Below are 27,969 nucleotides of genomic sequence, written 5' to 3' on the forward strand. Positions count from 1 at the left end.
ACCATTTGAAGCACGTGGAGAGACCTCAGAATGTTTGCCCAGAGGGCAGACTGTTTAGTAAGTATGATGATGTGCATTTGCACAAATAAGCAAACCTTCTACCATGCAGTTTCTAGTGTCAAAGAAATATCCATTCACGCTATGCAGATAATGTGATATAAATAGTTTTTACTACAACCAGTCATATAAAACTGAATTATACAAGGAAAAATGAGCTCATGGTATTCTGTTCATTCCTTTTTTGTGCATCACTAATGTGATAAGTGTTTCTATCTCAGGAATTTTACTGATTGTTTTCTTTTAACAATAGAAATTGTGTCGAGTGCAGTCACAGATAATTTGCATTTGAGCTTTTCAATTTGCATTCTTTAGAGTCCCTGGGCAATAGTGGGATGCGAAGTCTTGTTATACTATTGGCTTTATTATCCAGCCCATGATTCACTGGAAAATGTTGCAATGACCTCTTGCACCAGCAACTAATTCTTCTAAAAGATGAAAGTTATTTCTTCTCCTGGCACAGATATCAGAATCTGCCTTCAAAGAATGATATGGCATTAATAGTACAAGCTGCCCAACACTTCTAAAGGAGTAAAAGCAGCAAGACCATTTTTTTCAAGTGTATACACAAGCCAGCTGTATTTTTTTTTATCCTGTGCTTCAGAGGCAGAACAGTTTCCTCCTGCTACTCAGACATAGCACATGTTAGCAATAAGTGAATCATATTTAAAATGGAGAAGAGAAGAAAAACAACTCTGACCGGAAGATCGACCCAACTCCCAAATCAAAATTAATCTACAAAAAACTTGGATTCATTCAGAAAACCTTTCACAACTATGCTGGCTGCTCTTAACACAGAAGTGCGCAAGTACTTATTCCGCTCTGTATTGTGGACAGTAAATGACCACTTGGATAGTGAAGTGCTGTTTCTGCTGCCATGAACATTACTGTCTTCTAACTCGCTTCTGAACTACACTGCTGAGATTACTTCTCCCGGATGTTTTTGCTATATACCTGTTCCAGAATGTCACCTTTATTTCTGTGAATTTCTGGTAAAAATTAATTAATCTACGCAAGTCCATTAGGTAATATTTTTACCTTACATTAATCTTCCACTTCTTTGGTGTTTTCACTTCATCAGCAACAATTTCATCTTAATGGAAATTGTGAATCACTCTTCTTGTACAGATATTGATTGTCATAACAGTGATCTGAGTGGTTTACACCTATGCATGGTTTTGGACAAATTTTCTTACGGTTCAGATACCTTGTATATGAAGAACTTTCTGATGTTTTATGCTTTTCTATTTCTGATTTTTCACAACTGTCCTTTCACAGTAATACATCAGTAGTGTGTTCACCATACTTTGGGAAAACTGATTTTCCTTCTTTATCTATTTTGATTATTGAGCATGGTTTTGTAGGAAATATTCTTGTCCCCTGCTAGGTCAACAATCTTTGATTTCATATTTTACTTCATTTTAGTTATGAGTCCAGTTCTCAGGGTCATTCAGAGTTTTTTTTTTTGTATAATATTTCCACGACTTGCTCTTTGTAAATCATCGATAGCATTTATTGGGTATGTTGTGGAATTTTATTCTACTATCATCTTTAGTTAAACATTTTACATCTATTTTTTGTGAAGCTTCACCCATAACTTTCCTCCATGCCAGTAGTTTCCTAGTCAGTAAATGCCAGTATCATTTTTCATTTAGCAGGTTCTTAGATTCTTTTGCTGTTTTTCTGCTTGTTAGCATTTTGATGAATATGCACAAATTAATACATTTTGAACATGTTTGGTCAAATCAAATGTGCTAAGCAAATTCTGAAATCAAGTAACTCCTTTGATAGGAAAACTAGAATTTTAAGAAAAAAGACATCTTCAATGAATGTATGCTGCATTTTCTCCCTTTTTCTCTGTTTATGTCTGTTTCTAATTATGTCCTCCAAAACTTGTTTGTAGCCCCTGGAAATTACTGAACACAGATTAATGGATTAATGGGTCTTATTTCTTTTTATTTGTAGGTAATTTAGGTCGTTGTTATTCTTCAGCTTATTTTACCTTTAAAAGCCAATGCATCTTCAAATCCTTCTTATAGGACCTGTAATTTCAAGTATAAAGGCTTTCAGTATTCTGGGAAAGAAATTACCCACTTCTTCTAATTTGAATGTATGGGGTACATATTTTTCGAAATGCATTCCTGTACTACAAGTAACGACTTCATATTTTATTAGCTGGTGATCTTCCATTCTCCATTCAATGTTATTGACTGAAAATATCCTGAAGCAAATGTTTGTCTAACCTGAGAATTTGACTTCTATGTAATGAGCAAATTTATCTTCCTTTTACATACTATTTTTTTCCATCCACAGTCTTTATAACTAGCTCTTTGTTTTTGTCATCTTATCTTTCTCTCTCCTTTCTGCTTTGCAGTATGTTTGGTCCTGTTTTTTTCTTCATACAAGGATGTGGCAAAACCATTGATCTACCCTCTCTTATGTTATTAAGTTATTATATCTCTCCTTGGAATCATTTTTATAGGCAATTTCTTCTTTGAGGTCTATGTCTTAGTGGATGCCCAAAGATAGTTTGCACCCATGTGTTTCTGGGCATTCTATGACTTAAGTTTTCTCTTTACTATACCTAGAGAAAGCAAATGTATTTTAATTTAAGAATTTTAATAGTTGTCTCTACCCTCTCTAATTTTATAGGTAGTTTGAAAAGTCACTTCTTTGTAGTATAGTCTCATATATTTAAAGCATTTCTGACCTAGTGTAAGGAATCTTTACTTTTATAGTTCCTTATTCTCAGAAGGCCTCATTGCAGCAAAACAATAATGCTAAAATCTTTCTGCATCTAAAGGTTTAATTAACTTCACTTAAGCGTGAGGGGTAAGAAAATGTGACAAGACTTTTTTTTTTTCCATAAATCATGTATTCTGTACCAGTAATGATTTATAGACCTATTCTTTATGATGCTTCAATTACTTGTAATGTGGTGCTGAAAACTATGAATTCCAAAAAAGAATAAAAAGGTAGGATTGCAGTATGATTCTATTAGGCTTCCTGTTTGCATGTCCCAGCTTGCTTTTTTTGTTTGTTTGTTTTGTTTTGGTTTTGTTTTGTTTGCTTCCATCAAGTTATCTGCTCTTATCCAAGATTACCTTCAGCAAAGTTTCTTCCTGATCATTTCCTCATTCTGTCTTGTGCACTTGCTCATTCTTTCCCTAACACAAAAACCTGTCATTTACCTTTGAAAGAATTCTTGCTCTGTATTCTGAAGGGTTTATTTATTTATTTATTTATTTATTTCCTTAAACTGTTTTGTGCAGTTTGCATGATACTTTTGAGTACATACTCGCATTTTTTGCATTTGAAGTCCTTGCCAGTGTGGTCCCATTTCCAAACTGACTAAAACCGCTGCCTCTACTCATTCAGGATTTTGTAGAAGGCTTGCAGCAGTACCAGATCCAAAACATTTCCTGGCACAACCCTCCTCCCTTTCCTTCCATTTAGAAAAGAAATCACTGATAACACCTGTAACTAATTTTAGAGTAGGGAAGCTGCTCCAAAAGTAATGCCTCCCATTTTATTACTTTGGCCACGACATCAGGGGTGGATGTTGGTGGTATGGTAGTTGAGGTTGAACCTTCCCACCAGTATCCCATTACATACTCTTTCCATGTGACAGATGGCAACAGAGGGGCAGTCTGACAGAACAGTGTCTGTCATAGTAGTATACAGGGAGCAAAGCTGTGTCATGGAATTCCTCTATGAAGAAAAAAGTGCACGTACTGAGATTCACTGATGCTTGCTGAATATTTATATGGACCGAACAGTGGATGGTAGCACATTTAAGCTGTACTGCATGGGCAACATTTTCCTAGTAATGACACCATAATAACAGCTGTGAAACAATGGGTCATCTCCACTGGTGCAGATTTTTATGAGTGTGGCATGTAATTTCTTGTTCATCACTGGCACATAAACATAGCTAATGGTGTCAACTATGTTGAAAACAGTGTTTTGTAGCTGAGAATTTGCTCTATCAAATAGTGTCATTGCGCTCTTTGTATCCATTGTAGTTTCCACAGAAATAAATAGGAGGCATTACTTCTGGAGCAACCTGCATATATATATATATATATATATATATATATATATATGCATTTTTGAACCTGCCATGCAGCCCTCTTTCCTGATAAGGATCGTCACCCAGGACACTGTTATGTGTTACTAAAATCAAGATACGAAGCTCACCTGCAGTGAGTTAGCTAATGCACATGGGTGCTAGGAGACCTTCAGATGAGGTCATTACTCCTTCAGATGAGGACAGTACTCTTTGGCTGAACTCTAGCCAATCTAGATCTCTCTGCTGCAGTGGAGTACTAAAATTGCATGCTTTTAGAGTTAATGGTAAAGAAAAACTGTTTACCCTCTGTAATCACTTATGCTGCAAGTGGAAAAAATCTTTAAAAGACATCATTTTCATTCTGTTTTTGAAAAATAAGTTAATATTTCATGATCTTATTTCTCTTTGGAACTGCACTTAGCCTATTAGTTCCCTTAGGGAGACCAAAGCAATGCAGTGTGAGGTTGAGATCATGCCTTGCAGAGGTCCCTCGGAAAAGTCATTAACGGGAAAAACTTAAGTTCCTTAGACCTGCAGAAGAAAAGGTTTTGTCTTCAGTTAGATTCAAAGGCTCACACTGTAAGCAATCAGTAAATGGCAAACACAACTTTTTGCATTGCTCTGTGACTGCAAATCTGTCACTTCCTGCTCCTCATAGCAGCACTCATTGAAGTAGTGGTAATGAGAGAATTAAGTCCATGTGATTAGGAGCAAAGTACGAAAGATGTAATGAAAGTGCTTGTGAGCATCTGATTATCTGGAGCTGGGGGCTGAACTAGAGAAGGAAATTGTCACATCTTGTCAGACTTGCCACTATCTTTGGCTTCCCTTGTCTCTGCTTGTTTTGCTCTCACGTAAGCTGAGTTTCAGGCCGTGAAACATTCACAGAGCTGAAGAACAAGGAAGATGTCAGGGTGCTCTTCTTTGAGTAGATCTGTGCCTCCTGCCCACATGTCCTTGTCATACCCAATGTCTCTGCCTTTGTATAGGCATACGATGATGATCCTGACCCAGCAGGTGTGTCAGCATCAAATGAGACGAAGTCTGATCTAAGGGCCCCTGTACTCACTGCTCCCTTGGTGTTGTTAAAGCTGAATTTTGCCCATTTGCTTTCTGTTGCTACGTGGGGATAATTGAATTCCTGCAGTCACATCTATTGGCATATTCTTTAACACTGCATGCCATCTTATATCCAAATGACTGCTCATTTAACAGGCTAGTGGAGGATTTGGCAAACTTAGGAAATAGTACTAGAGAGAACTCAAATCAGCTAGGAAAGTCCTGCGGTCTTCCCCACAAAATCTTATGTTTCTGAAGAAAATCCCTTTCTCTCCACCCCCACTCTCTTTATCCTTTAGACAATCTTCAAAAGTTAGAAAAGGGTATGAAAAATTCTAGCCCAGGCTAATTTTGCATTGCATTTAGCACAGTATTTTAACTTGGGTGAAAATTCCAAATTACATAGTCCCCTATCTCCAAGATCTCCCATCAGCAGAGAGCTCACAGTTCCACAGCAGAACTCTGTCATAGGCTGTTTGTGGGCTGGCTTGATCTGCTATTACTTAAGTATGATTCCTGCAAAGGTTTTCGTCTTCATACACCACTTACTACATGTTGAGGACACATATTTTCTGTACTGTCTGTAACAAAAGAGACCTTGTTTACTTCATGCTTTTTCTCCAGATATAACTTGAAAATTGTAGCAATTGTGCTCCTAGAAACAAAAAGTTATTGCTTATATATTTAAATAAGTAGCGGTATTAGACAGTCTGGCCCCACATCTCCACCTAATGCATTACTGACTTACTGAAAGGGTTTTTTCTGGATATTTTTTCCCAAATCTAGTTCAAAAAATGAATCTAAATTTGTGTTCTGCTGAGGCAAAATAAAGTGAATACCATTTTATTATTATGATGATTATTATTAACAGATAAGTTCTATTAATGCTGATTAACACCTGATGCCTGATAAAGGTGTAATTCCTGACTTTTTTGCTGTGAACAGCAGTTGTAAAAGAAAGGAAAATGTTCTGAGTGACAAAGAGATTGAAATAATTAAAAGAGGATGAATAAATCAACAGTTCTAGGAAACATGGGCCGAGGATGACATTTTTTCATTAGTCATTCCTTTTTATTTTTAACTCAAATTAGGGACCAACTTTTTACTGTACAACATTTACAGTTGTGGCCTGGGCTTACTTATTGAGATATGAATAAATATCAAAGTTCAAATTAGACGTCTCAGTAAAAATCTGTGGTATTCCAGAGTTCCAGTTAAAGAATGTGAACATCAGTGACACATACTTTTCAATTGGGTCACAGTTTGTTTTTTCTTTTTAATTTTATTTCTTTATTTATTTGTTTGCTTTTGTCATAGGTTCTTTCAGATTGTTGCCTTTTGGAGAATTTTGTGAAACTACTTTGTATAAAGTGGAGCTGAAATCAAGTTGGAAGAAAAAGCGAAATTAGACACTAGATATTAATTACAGTGATGGAATGCTGCTGCAGATTGGGTTTCCTTGAACATGGAGTGTGTTTGGCACCACACAGGTTGCACACTCATAAACAAGAGATGCAAAAGAAAACCCAAAACCAAACAAAAGCAAAAAAAACCAAAATCCCAAATATCCCAAGAGATAGCTTTCTATTTTTCAGTAACTAGACTTTGTCACCCTTGCTTACAATAACACTTGTACTCTTCAGCTCGTAATCGCACTATCTGCGTGCGGCTTTAGTTAACGTGTCCTGCCACCTCGTGGACAAACAGTAATAGATTCTTTTTTCCACTCTAGACAGTCATAATACCAAATGAGGAGGTGAAGCATCTGCACGTATCCATCATTTTGACCTGAAACGATCTCCCTGTTACCAACTTGTAAGCATGCACTAGTTAGCAGGATTCCATAAACTAAATTTCTTCATCTCAAATCTTCTTTCAAACCCCAGTGTTAAACAGGAAACAGTAATATTCAGTGTGAAAGTAGAATCTCTCAGCATGAACTTTTTGAGCCCTAAATCACAGTTCTCAAGCCAAAAAAAAAAAAAAAAAAAAAAAAAAAAAAAAAAAAAAAAAGGCAGTGATATAGATCTTGAGCAGCCTATGTAATAAAGTTCATATACTTAGATTTTGAAACACATTGTTGTCTATCCTTGCCCTAACATTAGGTACTGCTTTTTTTAATGGCTAAATGTTGTGGTAAACTGATTAAAAGTAAACAGAAAGTGCTGTGGATGGGTAAATGGCTGTATAGATTTAATGGATGTTACTGCAGACTTAGTTTTGCAGTTTGCCATACTCATATACACTTAGAACTTTGTGATGTTCAACAAAGCCAAGCACATGGTCTTGCACCTGGGTAGTGGCAACCTCCTTTATCAATACAAGCTGGAGGATGAAGGGACAGAGCATAACCCTGCCAAAAAGGACCTGGGGGTACTGGTAGATGGTGTGCTGGACATGAGCCAGCAATATGTTCTTGCATTTCAGAAATCTAACTGTTTTCTAGGCTGCATAAAAAGATCTGTGGCCAACAGGGTGAAGGAGGTGGTCATACCCCTTTATTCTCCAATGGTGAGACCTCACCTGGAGTACTGCATACAGATGTGGAGTCCTCAGTATAGGAAAAATGTAGACCTGTTGGAGTGCATTCAAAGAAGGGACACAAAAAGGATCCCAGGGATGGAACCCCTCCTCTAAGAGGACAGGCTGGGAGAGCTGGGGCTGTTCAGCCCTGGGAAAAGAAGGCTCTGGGGAGACCTGAGAGCAGCCTAAAGGGAGGCTGTAAGGACAGACTCTTTAGCAGGGTCTGTGGTGATAACACAAGGGGGAATGGTTTCAAAGTTAAAGAGGAGAGAATTGGACTGCACAGAATAAAGAAGTTTTTTACATTAAGGGCAATGAGGCACAGTAACTTGCTGCCCAGAGAAGTGGTGGATGCCCTGTCCCTGGAGGCATCCAAGGTCAGGCTGGATGGGGCTCTGAACAACCTAATCTAATTGTAGCTGTCTCTGTTCATTGCAGGGGAGTTGTACTAGATGACCCTTAATTATCCTTTCCAACTCAAAAGATTCTTTGGCTTTACAATCGTAGATGCAGATATGCTTTCCACCTTAAAAATAACCACCATGTTTGAATTCTGGTTCTTCAAGTAGCATGCAAATTGCGCTTTCATAGTTCTCTACTTGCTGTAAAAAGCAACTTAGTTTCCCTCCTAAGAAACCCAAGCGGCTATTAACACAATTTGCAACTAAAATCATCAGTGATACACTGTGTTCTGAAGTAACCACAGTAAATAAATAAACACCTTACCTTGTGCCTCTGAGCCTTCGCATGGTTTCATTTTCGATCTACACTAATTAATTTATTTCCCTGGATTACTATATGTATTTCATTTATTTTATTTTTTTATTATTTTTTTTTAGTTTTAAATTTCTTAGCATAGTGTCTTAAATTGAATTAATATTTTCAGCCTGTCTTTAATGCTATTGTATTTCAGAAAGATGCTGTTTTAGTTTGGTTCATACCTGACAAAAGGATTTCACATTCACCAGTATGTTTCCATGTAGTTTAGAAGCCATGCTAACCAGTACTTGCCTACCACTGGCTAATGAATTCATAACAGTGGGTTTCTTCATAATCTTTTGTAACATTTAATAGGTATGGGTATTCTTCAATTTCATTGGTTATGGTTTTGCCTTTTGTGAATGACTCAATTAACATAAGCTCAGAAATGGAAATACTAAAAGGAACCAATGTAACAACTGTTCATTTCTTTTGTATAACTCAAGCCATACTATTATCTCATAATTCCTTTACCAAGTCTTTAATTTATATTTGAAGTATACTCTTTTTCATAGTTAAACAGCCTGTGTGTAGTTTTCCTTAGCCCCATGTCCCAGCAACTGATGAGTTTTGCTTCGAAGCTACATATAGAGCAGTTAGCTTTCCAGTTTATCTACCACTAATGTGGGAATGAAGTGGTAGAAACCATGGTACATAGAAACAGTAGATTTACTTCCTAGAATTACTTTTCTTTGAGGAATTAAATTCTGAGTCAACAAAGATTACATGTGAGCAACAATTCACTGCTAAAGAAAAGTTAGAAGTTATTCTTATGAGATATTACCCAAGTGAAATGTTACAACAAAACTGAGCCTAGTTTTGAGTTAACCTGAAATTTTATTTTCTCTTTCAATGAAAAGAGAAAGAAAAAAACTTGTTATACTCCTCATCAGGAAAGTGGCTTCACATCTTTCCAGTTTCTATAGCACATAACGATTGTGCATGTGGAACAACAGAGCCTACCTGTATGATCAGCCAGCTTGGAGGTGTGCTACAGTTTCAGATATACTGCTTTAGAGAACTTTCCTATTCTTAAATAACAATGGATTTGTTAACAAGCTTTGGTGTTAAGGACTCTCTTAGAACAGAGAGAGCTTATCCCAAAGATTTATGGTGTAGGCAATTAAAACATATGAGTGAAATGTATGAGAAGAGATACTAAACAGAAAATGTAGTGTCTATAAAGCATTTCTAAAAGAAAAACAGCTTGGAAACATGAAGTAGAAGTATTGGGTCTGTTCTTTTCTGATCAGGAGATAGAGGAATGGGCAGTGTGCCAGGAAAAAAAGCACAGAAAAGCTGCTAGTTGTCACAAAATCAGAAAGCATTCTGACTGAGTTGAAAACTGATCTCAGATCTTGACTTTTATACTGATGTTTCCATATCAGACCCATCTAACCTGCCACAAGGTAGCTTAAACACTTTATAGCTCCTAAATTGGCATAATAATCTTTAATGAGTTTTTCTTCTTCCTAAGATTTGAGACAAGGAGGAAATTGAAGAGGTCTCAATTTTAAGGGCACTCATTTATTATTATTATTATTAATAATAATAATAATTTATTTGATTTTATTTTTAGTATGTCACTTTCCTCTTTGGAAGAACTCCTGTGCTCATTCCCTGCCAATCTGCAGAGATGTGGTGTGAAAATATCATACACCACCACTGCGCCTGTCTCTCTCCCTTTGATTCTGTGTTCCGAACATCTACAGACACTGTGCTGAAAATTTATATTGTTGAGCTGCACTGAAGAGACCAGGACTTGAAAATTGGTTCCAGTTTCCATGGAGGCTAATATAGTTACGCACTTCCATCTTTCAGTATTTAAGTTTTCTCACCTCAGATAAAATGTATCGCTTTGGTGAACTGCATTCCAAAAGCTTGCAGGTGCAGAACTGAAGTGTAATGAGAGAGCATGTGCACTCTTAACATGTAGCATGAAGGCTTGGTATTTGTGGCAATATGCTACCACTACGTAAAGTTTGTATTAGTCAGTAGAGAGGGAAATAGGGAAAATACTATGTGTAGCTCAGTATTTGAAATATTTTCTTGGGCCTTATGTCCCATCAAGAGCTGCTTGAAATCAGTGTTTCAGTGTGTGAGATTTGTCATTATTGGTATTGAAAGCAAAGAAACCTAGAAGAGAGATTTCTTTAAAAAACCCTCTGATACACAAGTCAATAAAAATGCTCAAATAAGGGAGCAGTTCAGGAAAGGATTTACTTTCTGAATAGGAGGTTGTTATCTACAGTTGCTTAAAGCATTCTTTTTAATATACTGCAGATTCACATTTAAATATTTATTGACTGGTATTGTTTACATCTCTGTCCTTCTTCTGTTTTGCAAATATATTTGTAGTGTTCAGTGTGCCAGTGGGAAAAAATATATATAAAAATCATTCCATGCTTTTGCAAGTAGAATATTTGAACACTTCCTGTAGTGATTAACACTGAAGTGGTATGTTCTATTGGTTATCAAAGTGGATAACTTTGTTTAGAAGAATTTCAAAAGACTCTGAACTGGAGCCATTCCACATTAATAGTACTGTACACAGTACAGATACTGTCAGTTGCTTATAGGTTTTTGATATTTTTTAGTATATGTATTAATTAAGAGCTTTATTCATAATAGAATAACAACTTGTCTGTTTCACTTTAGTTAAGTGCAGTTAAAATTGTACACATTTTAGCTGGAGATAACTCTGTCAAAGTGATAGCTCTGTCAAAGCCCACTAAATTCTAAGTGAAATACACAAATTTCTTATGCTCCTTAGCATACATCCACCTAGTGAGCATTACCAAAAATAGCTACAGTGAAACTGGAAGTTTTCTTTGCTAAGAATATCAATGAAAAAGCAAAAGAATCTCAGTTGATAGGTAAGAAGAATACAAATGCAAAAGACTACACCTTTCCTTGCTCCATCAGTGCACAAGCAACCACTGAGGAGAGTGCTTTGAAATGCTATCCATCCCAGCTTGCCTTGCTGGGCCTGTGATGGGTCATGTCATAGGAAGAGGAACTGTACCACTTTGCAGCCCTCCACTACATCGCCTCGCTGCTCTCTGTTGGCCATTTGGTCAATTTTTTTCCTGTGTCATAACTCATATGTCAATAAAAATATTCTTTTTCCAGAGTCCAAGGAAAAAATAAAAAGTCTAAGAAATGATTTGTTGTAGTGAGAACAAAACACTTTTTTGTTTATAATTTTCCAACATTTGTTTAAATAATCAATTTTTCCTAGTCTACTTGCTTTAAAGAATGACATGTCTACAACTTCTCCTTTTTAACTATTTTATTTTATTATTTTATTTTATTTTATTTTATTTTATTTTATTTTATTTTATTTTATTTTATTTTATTTTATTTTATTTCTTCCATTTAGGCCAAAAAGAGTTTATCTTCACTGTTCCTAACAATGAGGTCTGTAATAGAAATCATCAAGTTTCTGAGCACAGAGCCTTCAGCCTCATTCATTATTTCATCCCCACCTGAGCCTGAGCAATACAAGTATCCTGTCTTTTCAGTACAATTTAATGGAAAATAATCTCTATGCACTATGGATTGACCTAAGAACTAAGGTCTGCTGGAGCAAAAGAGAGATGAAAGGACAGATAAATAACAAGAAGCGAAAAAAGAAGAGGAGAAGAGCCTGAGGATAAGAGCCTCATCCACCTGACTCCCATTGCCCCTTCTTGATTGCAAGAGAGAATAGTGCATCTACCAGGGGCAGCACAGTGTGTTGCTGCCCCCTTAGTAGCTACAGTTTGAATACCTTTTCACCATCTAGGGCATGGCCATCTAGGACTGGAGAACTGCAACCCATTTTCTTTGCCTGGACAGATTGTGCCGTCAATGGCATCAATCTGAGCTTTGAACTTCAGCTTGTGCATGACTGGTGGGAAGGAGGTGATCATTTCTCCCTTTCAGGCCCTTCACCTACAACACCCAAAATCATAATTTCTCTCATCCTCTTTTGTACAGCAGCATCTGGTTGACTTTATACCTACATTTTCTCTTAAAGTGCATGCTTCTCTTCTTTGAGGGTGGTCTTCATAGCAACCAGAAGAAAAAGAAGACAGATCCCTTTGTTCTTTCAAGCATATGCCTGGTTAGAAATTCCCAATTTGAATGGGTTGTAGCACAAACACTTTGATTGCCAGGTTAAGCAATCTTGGAAACATCTTTTCTCTTTAATGAAGTTGTAAGTCAGTATATACAGCATGTATCCTCATTTTATTCATCTTTATGTTCCATACAATCAAACTGAGAGAGACAGATTTTCTAATTAAAAGAGAGACTATATATTTATGTGTTGTCAGACTGTTAGATAAACATGTTCTGGATGCGGTTAGTCTCATCTATCAGCAGAACTTGATGAATCCCTGTTTTCATTAGCTATCCCGAGCGTGGATGGATTATTGCACATTTCTAGTAAGCAGCTTAATTTTATTGTTATATGACATTTCCTACTTAGCATAAAAAGTGAATAACTGAACAGCATTAAAAAAAGCTGAGAACTCTCATCAGTAGCTGTGGGGGAGTATTTTCGTTCCTAACATGACAAAGATGCCATGTATATGAAATCATGTGTAAATGTTCAGATTTTTTTTTTCCATAAAGCAAACTCTTCTAAGCACTGGCTTCAAAAGACACTATACTTCATTAATAAAGAAAAATCCTAGAGGCAAAGTAATTTCAGAAATAGACAATGAGTGCCTTTTCTCCGAATATAATGAGCCATTTACTAAAAGAAAATCACCAACAGCTTGCTGTTTTGCTGCAAACATAGGCATAGCATCACCCTTGTGGTATTGATTTGCTCTTCTGGGTGCAGCCTGGGAGGGAAAATAATTCCCGAGAAGTATCTATCCTTGTCTTTAAAAGTTGATCTAAGTTTATAGATGGTCCCGAAGTTTTCTAACTTGTAGATAAACCTTAAACAAATAATGTGCTTTATGTGACGTGTAGTAACTAGCTAAAAAACATCTGTAAAGATTTTCATATGTCAAAATAGTTTTCAGTGTGACCAAATAACTTAGGATGAGTAACAACTAATTTTGGCTTTTATTTTTCTGCCTATGGAATGCAAATAGCCAGATCACAGGTTAATTTAATTTTGTTGTTTGTGACATCCAATACATTTTATAAATTATTATAACTGCCCGTCATTTGTTGATTTTCAAAGACTATCCAGGGAAAGTGTTACTCTGTACATTATCCCTAGATATCCACTATTTGTTGCTGTTAGAGACTGCATGACGAACTCTTTGATCTGGCCTGGTATGACTATTCTTGTATTCTTGGATGGCCATGAATGCTGTACATTGTGCAGTGGCTAGATGGTTGTGCCAGCATTTCTGATTCAAATAGTCATGTATAATATCTTACAGTTTGGTCTTCATGGGACACTGAAAGTTACATTTTGTGAATAATTCTAGTTGTAAAATTAAATAGGCACTTTTTTTTTTTTGCTTCAAATTCCCTTTATTTTAATAGCTCGCTCTATAGATCCAACACATCTGGCAGAAGAATTACAGTTTTTAGGGAGGCTTTTACTTTAGGGTTCCCCAACCCAGTTTCTGTTTTTAATTATTTTAACCCCCACATCCCCCCTCTCCCCTCCAAAAAAGAAAGCAAAGTGAAGGTGGATGTGGCGGTTTAAGCATTGCTCAGAATGGCAATCCTCATGTTAAGTGAACTGGATATATGGATTTTCTCACTCAGAGCAAATCAATTTTCAGATGAGATAAATTTTCTCACTCTTCTTTACAGGGAGTGTCTGTGTATCTATTAAATGAGGTGTCCAATAGCAACTTGTCACCAGGGAGAAAAGATGAATAAAAAGTGCATTTGCCTTTAAAATATTTCAGTTCTTGGAAGAGAGAATATGGAGATTCCGTTTTTTAATGAGCAGTCTCTTACACCTATGCTGACTTTACTGACATTAATAAAGCTCTATTTGGCATAAAAATATCTGTTAGCACAAATCCCTTTCCAAGGATTCTGTTTTTAGAGCTGATTATTACTGTAGAAATGGAAGAAGGAAGGAAAAGGTTACTGGTGGCTTTTGGACCAGATCTGCTGCTCAGATCATATCAAATTCACAAAGTCTAATTTGAGCAGATGTTGTCTGGCTAAAAGTGTGAAAAAATGCTGTCGATTACTTATTTTTCCATGATTCTCTCACTCTCCCTTTCTCTTTTTCTTTATTCTCCCCTCTTATTTATTTATTTATTTATTTTCCCAGACAAGTCCTTCAGGGGCCATACATTAACACATTACCCTAATTACTCTCATAGTCCCATTATGAAACATGTGGAGTAAGTCACTCTGCCATATGCATGCTTACAGATGAGCATGTAATGGAATTCCTAGACTGTAATTCATAACTGAGGAAGGTTAGAAGTATATTGGCTGAAAGTGTCCTTGGAGGCTATATATTGCAAGCACTGAGTCAAGAATAACTGTCATCACATCTGTATACTCTTCTGCCAGCACAGACAATCTCTTACTGACTCAAATTAGTACACAACAGAAGGATGTGTTAGTGGCAGTAAGTAACGAGAGCAAAGAATATTCTGAAGGAGCTAACTTAAAAGTCCCATTTTTGTGTGTCAATGAAAAAGCTGACTGTATGTATCCATTACACTAACCATGTTCTGTCACTTGTGTATCTGTAAATGTGATTCAGATAGTCAAAACATGCAAAAGAAATAACTGAATTCCACTCCTACTTTTGGCACTGGCCTCAGATGTCACAATTTGGTCCAGATCCAGTGGTGAATGTAATAGTAGTTGTACTGTGCATTGCTAAAGTTAATTTTCAGACAGTTGTTTCCAGGAGAGGAATTCACAAACCTCATTTGGGTGCTGAAGCTGTCTATGAGGTGTACTGGGAGAGGTATTTGCCTCAAAGACTCCTTATGGTAGCCAAGTTTCTGACTAGACAACATGCTTCAGAAAGCTGGTGTTAACTGCAGGAGAAGCAGACTGCATAGCTTGTGACTGAAAGATGGCCCGTGTGCAATATCTGCTTATAGATCTCTTCATATTGAAGACACATTTCCAAAACGGCATCTCAGACAGGTGGCCTGTGGCTGCTGATGCTGGAGTTTGGTTTCTAATGCTAAGGTGGCAACTTCTCCTGTTCTGTGGCTCCATGTGAAAATTCACCTGCAGTCAGAGCAGAAGTATGGGAAGTGCAGGTGCCACTATGCCACTGTGTGATATTCCTGACTGCTTGCTTGTTGAATATTTCAGCTTCACGAAGAACCAGTGCTTCAGGAGGTCTTGTTAATAAACCCTTCTCTAGGGGAGTAGCCAACAATGAACTTACCCTGGGCTAGGGATGGCAGGGAATTCAAGATTATAAGTGAGGCCTCCAACACTTATGTTTAACAGATGCCTATAGCTCCTGTGAAGTTGTGTTTCAGTGGCTGTTAGGAAGTTGTAGCCCAAGCAGAGCAGGCTTGAAGAGCAAAACAGTTGGTGCTGAGGAGCCAGTAGTCACACAGCAGGTGTTTTGGGGTTTCACTCTTGACTGTCACTGGTCTGGCCCTGTGTGCAGAGTTTGTTAACAGCTGGAGAGCATCAGCTGTATACCTTCATCTTTTGAAACAGATTCATCTAAAGGTGATACAGTACATGTGAGTGTTTATGCTGTGACTAGCCCATAATGAAGTGGGAATAAAGTACTTTAAGTGGGGATCATTTAAAAGTCATTCCTCCTCTGGACTAAAAAGCTGTTTTTTGCGCAGTGATGTATGGCCATCAGAAAGTGCCCTCGGTGTGAGGTAAGACTGCTTCATGACTCTGTTAATGCAAATAGATTCTTACAGTACCATAGGTTCTTCAGCATTTAAACTGTAACTGGATTTCACACCAGAATCACTTGAAATAAGTGATATTTTCAGTACATCATTGCTTCTATGTGACATGGTTCTTACAAGCTGTATGCTTTGCTTTACTTGTCTACAGAGCACACATAGAAACATGGAATAGTTTAGTTTGGAGGGTACCCCAAAACCCACCCACTCCCAACCCACTGCCATGGGCAGGGCTGCTAGCTGCCACCCAGACCAGGCTGCTCAGGGCCCCATCAACTTGGACCTGAACACCTCCACAGCTTCTCTGGGCAGCCTGTGCCAGTGCCTCACCACCCTGTAAGTGAAGAATTTCTTCCTAACATCTAAGTAAATGCAATGCCATTCTTTTATCCTCTTCTTCATCTCCTGAGAGATGGTTTTTGTTTTTTTTTTTTTCCCCTTTTATTTATTTATTTACTTATTTATTTATTTTGGTGTGGGAATATTAAAACTGTACAAACCCTCTCCCTGCCAGCCCTCAGAAAAAATACTGTGGTTCATAGGTGCAGTACTTTTTTCAGTGTTCGATATAGGAAATGAATATCCTCCCAGCAAGAAAATCTGAACCACTGGTGTTACCAAACTGCTTTCAGTCACACAGTTTCTGTTGTGGAAGTAGGTGATGACACCATGTTGGCATGGTACTGCTGGCCCTGGCCTTTTCCCAGATGTTTATGCATACTGAGATTCTAGCAATCCTGTTCCTTTGCTGAGAACAAAATAGTTAGGAGGATATATCCTGCTCCACTCCACTAGTTTAAAAAAGAATAAAGAAACAATGGCAATATTTTTTCCTCAATAGATTCACTCTCCTGCACTGTAAACCAAAAGTTTAAAATCTAATTCCTGCACTGCTAAAATAAATTTAACAGCATTTCAGGAAACTGGGAGATCATTATATCAGTTTTCTTGTTACTCCAGAAGGCACTGAAGGTAGTGGCTCATCCATATTGCCTGCAAATGTAGGTAGACAAATCCAGTATCTGGATCAGGAATTGTGAAGCAACATTGTCTGTGTTCCTCTAGGATGCTGTTTACTGGAAAAACCTAGGGAATTAAGAATTCAGCTAGACAGAAAGATAGGTAATAGCAGTTCTTTTCAAGATGGTGACCCTGTGGCTCAAGACTCCCTACAGGTAGCTACCTACAAACAATTTTAGTAGAAGCATGTAGCTGATCTGAGAGAGCTTAAATACCTCCCATAATAGCAACAGCTGTTGTTTCAGTAAGTCTTCAGACAGGACTAGGATCTGCTGCCACTACTACTTATCACTCCAAAGACACCAGTGTGTCCATCACATATTAAATAAACAGATATAGATAGGGCAGAATTACAGGAAACCTCTACAGCAGTGAATTCAAACGAGTACTTGTGTTGATGAAAACACACACACACACACACACAATCATAACTTTCTAAAAGTTTAACATCCCCCTCCCCCCACTAATATAGACCAAATCCTCCTTTATAGTTTAAGCAATTGCTTAATTTAAATATTCTAATTTGGCACATCTTAATCCCATCAGCTTCCCTAGCTCGAAATCCTGGAAGTAATTGCATTTCATATGAGAAAAGTGCTAGTGCAGATACTTTATTCCATGAACACAAATGCAGTTACCTCCTCCCCTCATGTTCATTTTGGCTCCAAACTGATAAAAATCTTGGCACAAGGGCTACTTCTTTCGACAGAGTAGATGTCAATATCTTTCTCAGAAGCTGACATGTGCACTGTTCTGTGGATTATTGCTCATGAGCTGCTGCAAAACTCAGTTGGTCTGTACTTTGAGCAAATAATTCCTTTTATTTGGCAGGCTTTAAAAAACAGGGAAAGAAAAAGAGAGAAGGGGAAATAGAGGCCATCAAACTGTTCCCAAACAAGAACATTCAGAATGGTAACAAGAAAATGTTGCAGCTGTGTTACATAACCATTAGAATCACTTACCATCAAAGGTCAAAAGCATTAACCACATGTTGGCAACATTTATAAATAGACTCTCTATGGAGCTTTACCTAAAGTGGAATGGATAAAACACTTTGACGCAGGAAGACCAATTAGAACCAGTAGGATCTTTTAATGTCATAGCTGCATTAGGCAAGATACATGAATGTTGGTACTCACAGACATAGAAAAATAGGCAGTTTCGCTACCTATGGAGTCTGAAATAGAATACAATTTCAGCTTGACTCCTGGAAGGCCACAGGGTGGCTGGCCCTGTTGTTGCTGTGTAAGAGTAGGAAAGCATAAAGAGATGTTTTTTATCCTCAGGAAGGCCATGCAAGAAGTACTGGACCTCCTGCCATCACTAATGTGTGGAAAGGTACACTATGTATCCTCAGTGGTGAAGTGACCCAAGAGTGCCTGGGAGCCTCTGCACAAATAGTGACCATCAGCAGAATCAAGATGGCATTCTCCCAGAGCTTATCGTACATGTATTTTGAACATATCCTTTGTAATATTTATCATCACATACTGGGCTAAAAATGTTTACCAAATATTCAGAAAGGACAACATCATAGAATTAGTCTTACTTTAGGCGTATTCATTTGTTCCATTTCATACTCTTCCTGTTTGGCCAGTATTAATTCTATGAGTACATATGTTGTTGTTGTTGTTGTTGTTGTTGTTATTATTATTATTTTTTATTTTTATTTTTTATTTTTTTTTTTCCACAGTGGTGGTATGATCTGGGATGTTGTTTGGGGGGGAAATATCATCTGCTGAAGAGCAATATGGATAAGACCTTTTACAGTTTCCAATGTATCTGGTTCAAAAACAGTTTGTCCTAGTGATCAGTCAAAAACTTGTCAATAGAACAAACTGATTTTGAATCCAGTAACTGCAAACCTCTCTTGACTGTCAACACTGATTTGCTGACAACATTTTCTTTGAAGAAAACAGTTGTTGCTGTCTTCTTGTTCAGTGCAGGCAGTGGCTGAATGGCTTTACTATGTGCTAGAAAAATGATCATCTTTTGACTTACATGGGCATCCAGTGGAAGGCAAACTCAGCTCTGTCTCTACAAAAGCAAGACAATTTGAGTTGCAGATTCCTCATTCTGGAATGGAAAATAGTGACAATGCCTCTAAATGTTCCCCTTCTTGGTTATACTTTGTAATATTTTTGGCGATAAAGGAACACAGCCATTCCCGGCTCTGCATTTGCCCTGTCACAATTAAATGGGGAGAGGACAGAAGGAAACTTGTTGGAGAATCATCCCTGGAGGGACTGAAGGTTTTCGATAGTGAGGAGGAAAAGAAATAAGCCATAAATACAAATGTAAACATGTAACTATCTGAATAACTTAAATAAGTCAGATAATTTTAAATAACAAGAAATTTGTATGGAAATCATTGCTCTTCTACTTTTTCAGGATTGAATGGGGCTACAGGTTTCTCTTTGCTTCTCTTTTGCTAGTAAAAAGGCAAAATCTAAATGAAGGCATGGCTGAGACCTCGTGAATGCAGATGTGGAAAATACTGGAAGTAGAAAGTACTGGAAATGTAGAAATTTTCACTTTATTCTTCTGCTTCCTTTAATTTCAGTAATACAGGTCAATAAACACCACCAGAAAGTAGGAGATGGCAGGGGAGTGCAGACACTGACTTCATGCAGGCAGTTAGTTGATTTGCCTTAATTTGCTTAAACATTTTTCCTGAAGACAAGCAATTGCAAATTGAATTTAAAAATAATCCTAATCACTCTGGGAGCATAGTGATTACCTTTTGATTACCAAAGAGGAAGCACAGTGGGTTATCAGGTGAAACTGTTCTTGAGCTTCTTCATGAAGCAGGTGTTTTCGAGATTATTTGCATACATGCCATCAGCTCTCCTTAGAGACTGAGATTTACTTATAGCCATCAGGCGTCTCCTGGATGCCTATTTTTATTTGTTTTTTTGGTTTTTGTTTGTTTGTTTGTTTGTTTTTCCTCTTTCCTTTCTATCTTTCTTTGTGTCCCTCTACCCCCATAAATGTCAGACACTAGGCCCCCATAGGCAGCACTCTGTAGATTGCTAGTTATGTTTCCTAACTTCTAAGATCTGTGAGGAGATGGAAGCTGCCCTCAATTGTACTTGGTGATGATGCACTCTCAGTTTTACCTTTATTTATCATGTTCCCCTAGCACCAGATATCGTTACCAGTGATACAAAGGGAAGAGCAAATGTTTGGAAAAATGAGAGCTGCAGGTAAATAAATACAGATGTCATGGTTTTGTAATGTTGCTGTCAATATTCCACATCATAATATCATATGCAGTATGGATCATTAAAAAGTTCATACTCCAGTTCCGTGGAATAACAACGTCCCAAATACTCAGCTCTCAGAAGAAAACTACATATCCCAGAGGACTTCGTGGTCAGAGATAAGTCATGGGAGGAGGATATATATATAATCTTGCTCCCAGGCTGGGGAGCAGTTCAGCATAGCTTTATAGGATTTCTTGTTGTTGTACTTCAGCATCATACTTGAATTCATCTGCCACTTTGCTATTTTTTGGCAATTCGGAGTATTTTCAGGCTTTTACTTTTCTAAGTTTCTAATCACGTTTACTTTGCACTTTCATTTAATTTCTATCAACAGCTTCCTTCCTACGTGGTCTAATCCATCTTTGGTGTTATTAAAGCTGCTTCAAATTTATATTTGAAGGGTGAGACTCACTTCTCTTGCTTTTCCTTTCCCCTTTGAAAGTTCTGGAGTCACTGGTATGTTGCTGTAGTCTTGTAGCTAAATCATTTTTAACACACACAGATTCATCTGTTTTGATGCAATTATAAAATTAAAATAGACAGAACAGAACTGACTGTCCCTATTTATTTTTTCAGCTACAGGTTAGAGACAGACTTTAACTGTAAAGAATGAATTACAGCCTAGAGCAAGTGCTTTTATGTGTGGAAACCACTTTAAGGAGGTTAATGTCTTTCGAGAATTTCTATTTTCATTACTTTTGAGGCTAGACTTTCAAAAGTGCTAATCATTTTGCTTTCCAAACTTGAGAAACTTAAGAGGATTCTGCTTTTTCAGAAAGTATGGAGAACCTGTCCTCTAAAAATGAGTCTTACGGAAAATGTGTCTTATCAAATCTTTCAAAAAATGGAGTTTGCTTTTGAATTACTAGTCCCTTGTAAAAATATGATCCCCACTTCAGCCTTCTGCAGTTGTCATTGTTGAGATTTCAGAAGTAACTCACTAAGGGTTACCTGGTCACTTACAATATTAAGGCAGATGATGAAATATTTAGCTGGTATCAATGAACTTGAACATCGCCTGTACTACCAGGAGAATTACTTAGAGTGATGCAGTCTTCTCAATTGTGTGTCCATCATGATGTTACAATTCAATGAGATAGAAGAAGCTTGAAAATTTCATAAAGGCTTTTAATTTCAATTTGTTTTAAATTGAAAAAACATACTAAACCAACATACTCAATTTAACTCGTATAAGCAATGTTAGCATTTCATTAGTGAATGAGGATAAAGTGATGGGGTGTTCTTTTCCAAATTTCCATCAAATTTTACTGATCTAGGAGCAAGAACTCATAGCATCCACTGAATAAAATAAGGTACTAAATTTAAAATATGACCCTGTGTGTATTAGTATAATTAAAGCATCAAACTTTAAAATGCAATTATCAAGTAATAGGAATGCCATGCATCTCTAATGATAGAATTTCTTTAAAGCACATTAAGGACATGCAACGCTCAGCAGATTCCTAACTACTACTTAATTACCCTTACATTTATTGCTGCGGAGTATGGAAAAGATAGACATTTGCCTAACCACAAGGAACATTAAGAGGTTTCCTTTTGTAGTTCTATTACAGACAGAATTTAAAAATCCCCTCTATATCTTGCTCAGCAATAAACTAATGAAAACACTTGCAAATATATACTTTAAAACTGTAATTTGAATACTTTATTAACACCCTCATGCATGCATCTGTGCTGTTCTTATGAAAGTTCAGAGGTGTGAAGGTTAAAATATCCTTTGTTTTTGTAGTCACAAACCTGTTGTCTTTTCAAAGAAAACTGTAACTTGAATATATTTGTCCTTTTGCAGGTTCTCCATTATAATAAGTTTTGCAGTTTTTAAATAGGCAGTTTGGATTTTTGGAGCTCTCTCTTCCCTTTCACATGAATATTGTAGGGCTCTGAGTATATTAGGAATCTGACTTTTCTGCACATATATTTAAAGCTTTTAAAAGGAGTTTAATGTTGGAGACTTATGTTTTTTTTAATTGCATTTTTTTCCTCAGCTGTCTCTCTGATAGTCTCTAACTACATTGAAAATAAATGGAAATTCAGTGCTTCAAGTACATAGCCTTTAAAAACAAGCAATAGCTACTTTTCAGCATACACAATTTAAGATGTCCTTCTAGTCCGAGATTCTTTCCATTGCCAAATATTTGTATTACACAGAGTGGCTGTTCCATACTGTTCCGAAAGTGGAAAATACAAGATCTGTTCTGAAAGTAATGCCTCCAGTTTCACTGTGTTGGCCCCCAACATTAGAGGCAGATGTTGGAGGTAAAGTAGTAGAGGTTGAACCTTCCTGCCAGGATCCCATTCCGTGTTGTTGCCGTGTGACAGATGGCAGCAGAGGGACAGTCTGACACAATGGTATAGTGGAAGTGCATATGAAGCAAAGGTTTGTCATAGAATTCCTTCATGCAGAAAAAATCAAGCCCATTGATATTCATGAACACTTGCTGAATGTTTATGGGGACCATACAGTGAATGTGAACACAGTGAGGTGGTGAGTGATGTTTTGCAGTGGTGACAGTGGGTCAACTCTGCTGGTGCAAATATTCAAGTGTATGGCATGCAAGTTCTCACCACTACTGAAAATGGTGAGTATTGAGAAATGTTTGTAGCAGAGAATTTTCTCTGTCAAATAGTGCTGTTGTGCTCTATATATCTATTGTAAATATCTATTATATATATCTATTGTATATATCTATTGTGCTGTATATATCTATTGTAGATTCCACAAAAAAACAAATAGGAGTCATTTCTTTTGGACCAAGCTGTGTAAATTAATGTCTGTAGAACAACTGCTTCTGCAAGCATCCCATGTGATTCCTTCCTCTTAGGTGCATTTAAGACAACTTGTGGATGGTTTGCTTGAGTGTGACTGGTACCAGGTCAGGAGAGAGGAGACATGTGTCTCATGCTGCACAAGTAGCATCCTGCTTGAACACAGTTGTAAGGTTTCAGGGTCCTTTCATGCTGATTGTTGAATCTTATCTAAAGGAAAGACTTTGGCAATCACTAAAAGCATAACAATTGGTTCAGTTTCTCATATTCTCAATCTGGATGTCTCAGTATCAGTATTGTTTACAATGGAAAGGTGGCCAATCTTGAGATGTTTAGGAAAGTGTTGTATAAGTCTTTATTTCAGGAAAATCAAAGAAAATTTAAAAATTAGCAGAAAAAGAAGAAATGGAAAAACAAACAAACAAACAAAAATCCAAACAATAAAACAACAACGACAGAAAGAATTGCAAAGAAACAACATACTAGATAAGGAATATTGCTGAGGTTATTTTAATTGTTATTGTTTCATTGTTATAGAAAAGGACAACAGTATCTGGGGAAAATAATTTGCCATAAACCTTAACTCCCTTGAACTGCTTCTTAAATAATCTCTCTCTACTCTGTAACCTCTCCACTTGGAATAGAGACAGGAGAAAGTAGGAGGCTGAGTTTTTCCTTCAGCACAAGACCAGAGATTCTCTGAGCTGTTGGCATCAGCCTTTGGAGCCCGCTCTGTGCTCTCTGGGAATGCACGAGGCACTATTTTCAAGAGACAAGAGGCTCATGCTTTCTGTAGAGCTTTTTCCTTTACCCCTAATCCTGTGGAGAAGATGTGTTCAAAAGCTTGTGCTGATCCAAATGTAGTGACAGAGTTAATGGCAGAGAGCCTGCAACAAACGTGCTGTTTGAATGCAAACACCATGAACTGGAGCAGTAAATGAGAGTGGAAGAAAAAATTCTCCAAAGAGCAGTCAGTAAGGAGTTCATTTTATTTTTGTCTACATTCAATAGGCTGATGAGCACAATTAACAGCTGCTTCACTGGAAAGAGTTTTCACTCTGTTATTTCCTTCATCTCAGACATGGAATCATTTTATAATTATTTTTATATGCTAACTCTCACATCATCAACCATTATTCCCATGCTTACACAGGAATGGCTAACATATAATAGTAAGTACAAATCATTGTTTTTAACTCTTCCTTTGCTGTGCACTTGCTTTTTATATTATTGTAGTGATTTTACCCCACCAGGCTGAGATGTGTATTCTATCTTTCTTAGTACAAAAGAGTTTGTTTGTATCTGATTTAATACATCAGCCAGAAAGACCAGATGACACATTTACTGCTGTTCAGAAAATAGATTCTGCATGGAATTAACAGCTAGAAAAGCAGGTCTCCATTATTTCCAAGAGCACTAAGATTGCCCTCAGCTTGGCATGAGATAACTAAAGCACTGAAATCTATCAGACTGCTGTCTGACCTTGGACAGCTTGGATTGTTTCTTCTTCTGCTTCTTGACTGTGTGCCTACCGCTGCAGTACATTAACTCTGTGTGAAAACATTTCTGCACTTGTTTGTACAACTTCTATTTTGTTTGGAGTTTTCAGATAACGTAGATATGCCTCATTTAAAACAAAACTGTGGAGTATTGTGACTTCCACCTGATTCCCTCCAAATTGTGCAGGACTAAATAACTTTGCCTGATAGAAAGCACAGTCCTGTGGTTTGAATTAAAATTATTTTCAGTTTCAGTAGTCACAACATGTGGCATCAGGAGATATCTCCTTGGGAACTGCTTTTTCAGCCTTCTATTGCAAAAGTTGAATTAGGTCACCTTATAATCTGAAAGCCAACACAAGTAAATATGAATTAATCCAATCAAAAGTGGCTTGTCAAATGCGATTATATCACATTTCAAAGGTAGCTTGCACGTATAATTAACGGAATTAATGGAGTAATATTTGTGTGCTAGGAATTCACTTAAATTAGTAATCTATGTTCTTCACGTCCACAAAGCAACAGTATTTCGGGTGAGTGCAAAAGGACAGTGAGCTCGTGGCAGAATCACAGAATTGATGAGTTTGAAAGAGGGCTCTGGAGGTCATCTGGTCCAGCCTCTGCTCAAGCAGACACATTCAGAGTAGGCTGCCCATGCCTATGTCCAGGCAACTTCGGAATATGTTTAAGGAGAAAACCTCACAGCCTCTCTGAGCAATGTGTGCCAGTGCTCTGTCACACTCTCAGTAAGTTGTTTCCAGATATTTAGATAATGCCTTTTGTGTTTCAGATTTTGTCCTTTACTTCTTGTCCTGGCACTGGGCATCACTGAAAAGAGTCTGGCTCCATCTTCCTTGCACTCTCTCTGTAGGTATTTATACACATCAATATGATCCTCTTAAGCTTCCTCTTCTTCAGGCTGAACAGTTCCAACATGCAATAGTCTTATATCAGCATTATGCCACCACTGGGGATAGACATTTCTGGAATCATGTCCTCATAGCATCAGGACTTCTGTAATGAACACCTCCATTGACTCCAACAAAATCCTAATGAGTACCAGACACAGAAACATTAAGTCCTGATATCACCATCTCCTGATTTTTATTTTTACTTTTTTTCTGATTTCCTCATGCATCGTCTATTTCTTCCCTTCATTTAGCTTTGTTTGAGAATTAGACTTCTGTAGCTAGGGTTATTTTGCAGTGCATTAGAAAATCTGCCATTACAAAGGCTGCTTATGCAGTGCTATAATAGTCTGACTTGTTGAGGTATGTCATATCTCAGTTTGACAGGTAAGAACTTGTGCTGGGAACTTACCACTCTCTGATAGTCAGAGTCTCAGAAACAGAATCTGAGAGTCTCAGAAACAGAATATTTTTTTTTTCTTTTTTTTCTCTCTCTTTTTTTTTTTCCAATTTCAATGACTCTTTTGTTTTCCACCCTTTTGCAGCTTGCTTTGTCTTTATGAAAGTAAGATCAAGCTATCACAGAAACAACAGTGGCAACAATAGTTCCAGCTCACATCAACATCTGTTTTTCTTTTCCATCAAAAGGCCTGTTATTTCCCTTGTTAGCACCCTCTGATAGATATGCCAAACAGCATGCTTTGTATGTTAAAACTCTGGTGGCCAAAGAGAAAAGGAATAACAGAAGCCTAAAGAAATCAAAACTCTATTTAATTCCACAACTTTCACCTGCTTTTCCCTCTGTTCTCTCTTTTTTTTTTTTTTTTTCTTTTTTTTCCATGCCCTTGTAGCTATCACTTATGAAGATTATTATTCTATGGGTGTTTGTCTCACAGTTAAGAAGACTAAAGTCTTTACTCTTGGAATTTCAGACCAATGAAACAGTTTAATATTGTTCAATAGCAAGATCACATTAACATTTTTTACTCTCTTGGCCCATTTATATATCTGAGCATTACAAAGCAGAGGTTAGAGCCAGGTTTCTTTTAAAAAAAGAACAACAGACAAAGCAGCAACAAAAAACTCTCCAACCTATCACAAGAAAAATGGTAGAAAATAAACACTGAAATGAAAATCCCACTGTATAGAAGGGTCATTTACTTTTTTGCTACAAGACATACTGCCACCCCCAGCAAGGTTGACATTAAAAATAATGTAAATGTAAAAAATATAGCTCTGTTGGTCTTTTGAAGAATACTTTGGGGAAGGGTATGTGATTCTGGGAAAGGATAGGTAGTTTTGGATCCTGCTACAACAATGCAGAGCATTTCATAATTTTTAGACTCTATCTCATAGCATGTGTCCAGATCAATTTAGGCCTCTAAATGAGTTTCAAAATATGGTTTCAATAGAACTCCACTGAGATTAAAATTTCTTCTGTTCTCTAAGCCTGTGGAAAAGACATAAAACGGAAACTGGGGGGTTTACAGCCACTGCAAGTTTTATAATGAACAATTCTGAGCTGAAATTGACTCAACTCTGATGCTAGTGAGCAAAACAGCATCAGCTCATGTTTGCTTAAATGCCACTTGAGTTCGCCCCAAAGTGTCATTCATTGTATGTTTGAAGAGTCCTGGCACGGTGAAGTCCATCTGTTTGTGGCCTTTAGACATGACCTCTGTCTTCAGCTATAGCAACTTTGCCTTCCTTTGAGGTGCATCTTCTCAGAGAATAGGAGATTATCCTGAGAATACCTTAACATAACTAAGCTCTTTTCAAAGGTGAGATGAGGCTTTTCTACAGAACCTGGAAGGGGTTATTTCTTATGAAACTTTCACCTCATTATGGAGTTATGATGAACTCATCATTTCACAAAGATACTTTATACAAATCATACAGAAGGTTTAATTTCCTAGTAAGGAGTAATTTGCACATAGCAAGAATAGCACAAAGACATTTTTAGTATTATTTGTTTGGAATGACCTGAGCAGAATTTGATTTGTGTCATTTCTGAACATGTTTGAAAATGTCACTGCTGCTGGTGATTAGGGTAAGAGATGATAAAGTTCCATGGCTGCCTCAGAGATAGACAATTCCTTTGGGACTGAGGGGAATAAGTGGACTATTAATATATACTAGACACATGATTTCATGAGGGACTCTGGTTACATCAGGGAAAATACAGGTCTAGAA

At 37.2% G+C, this 27,969-nt stretch overlaps 1 long non-coding RNA gene across 1 annotated transcript in view; it reads left to right on the forward strand.

Moving 5' to 3' along the window:
- The first annotated feature begins 378 nt into the window (after positions 1-378).
- The window catches only part of LOC107322229 (uncharacterized), a 69,614-nt gene continuing 42,023 nt past the window's right edge, over positions 379-27,969 (forward strand). Inside the window, exon 1 of the long non-coding RNA XR_014938828.1 lies at positions 379-1,082. This is a non-coding gene — a long non-coding RNA (uncharacterized LOC107322229). The remainder of the gene's footprint in view (positions 1,083-27,969) is intronic.

Source organism: Coturnix japonica, chromosome 1, assembly GCF_054131305.1.
Source record: "Coturnix japonica strain WE chromosome 1, WE-NBRP24, whole genome shotgun sequence".
Lineage (NCBI taxonomy): Eukaryota > Metazoa > Chordata > Aves > Galliformes > Phasianidae > Coturnix > Coturnix japonica.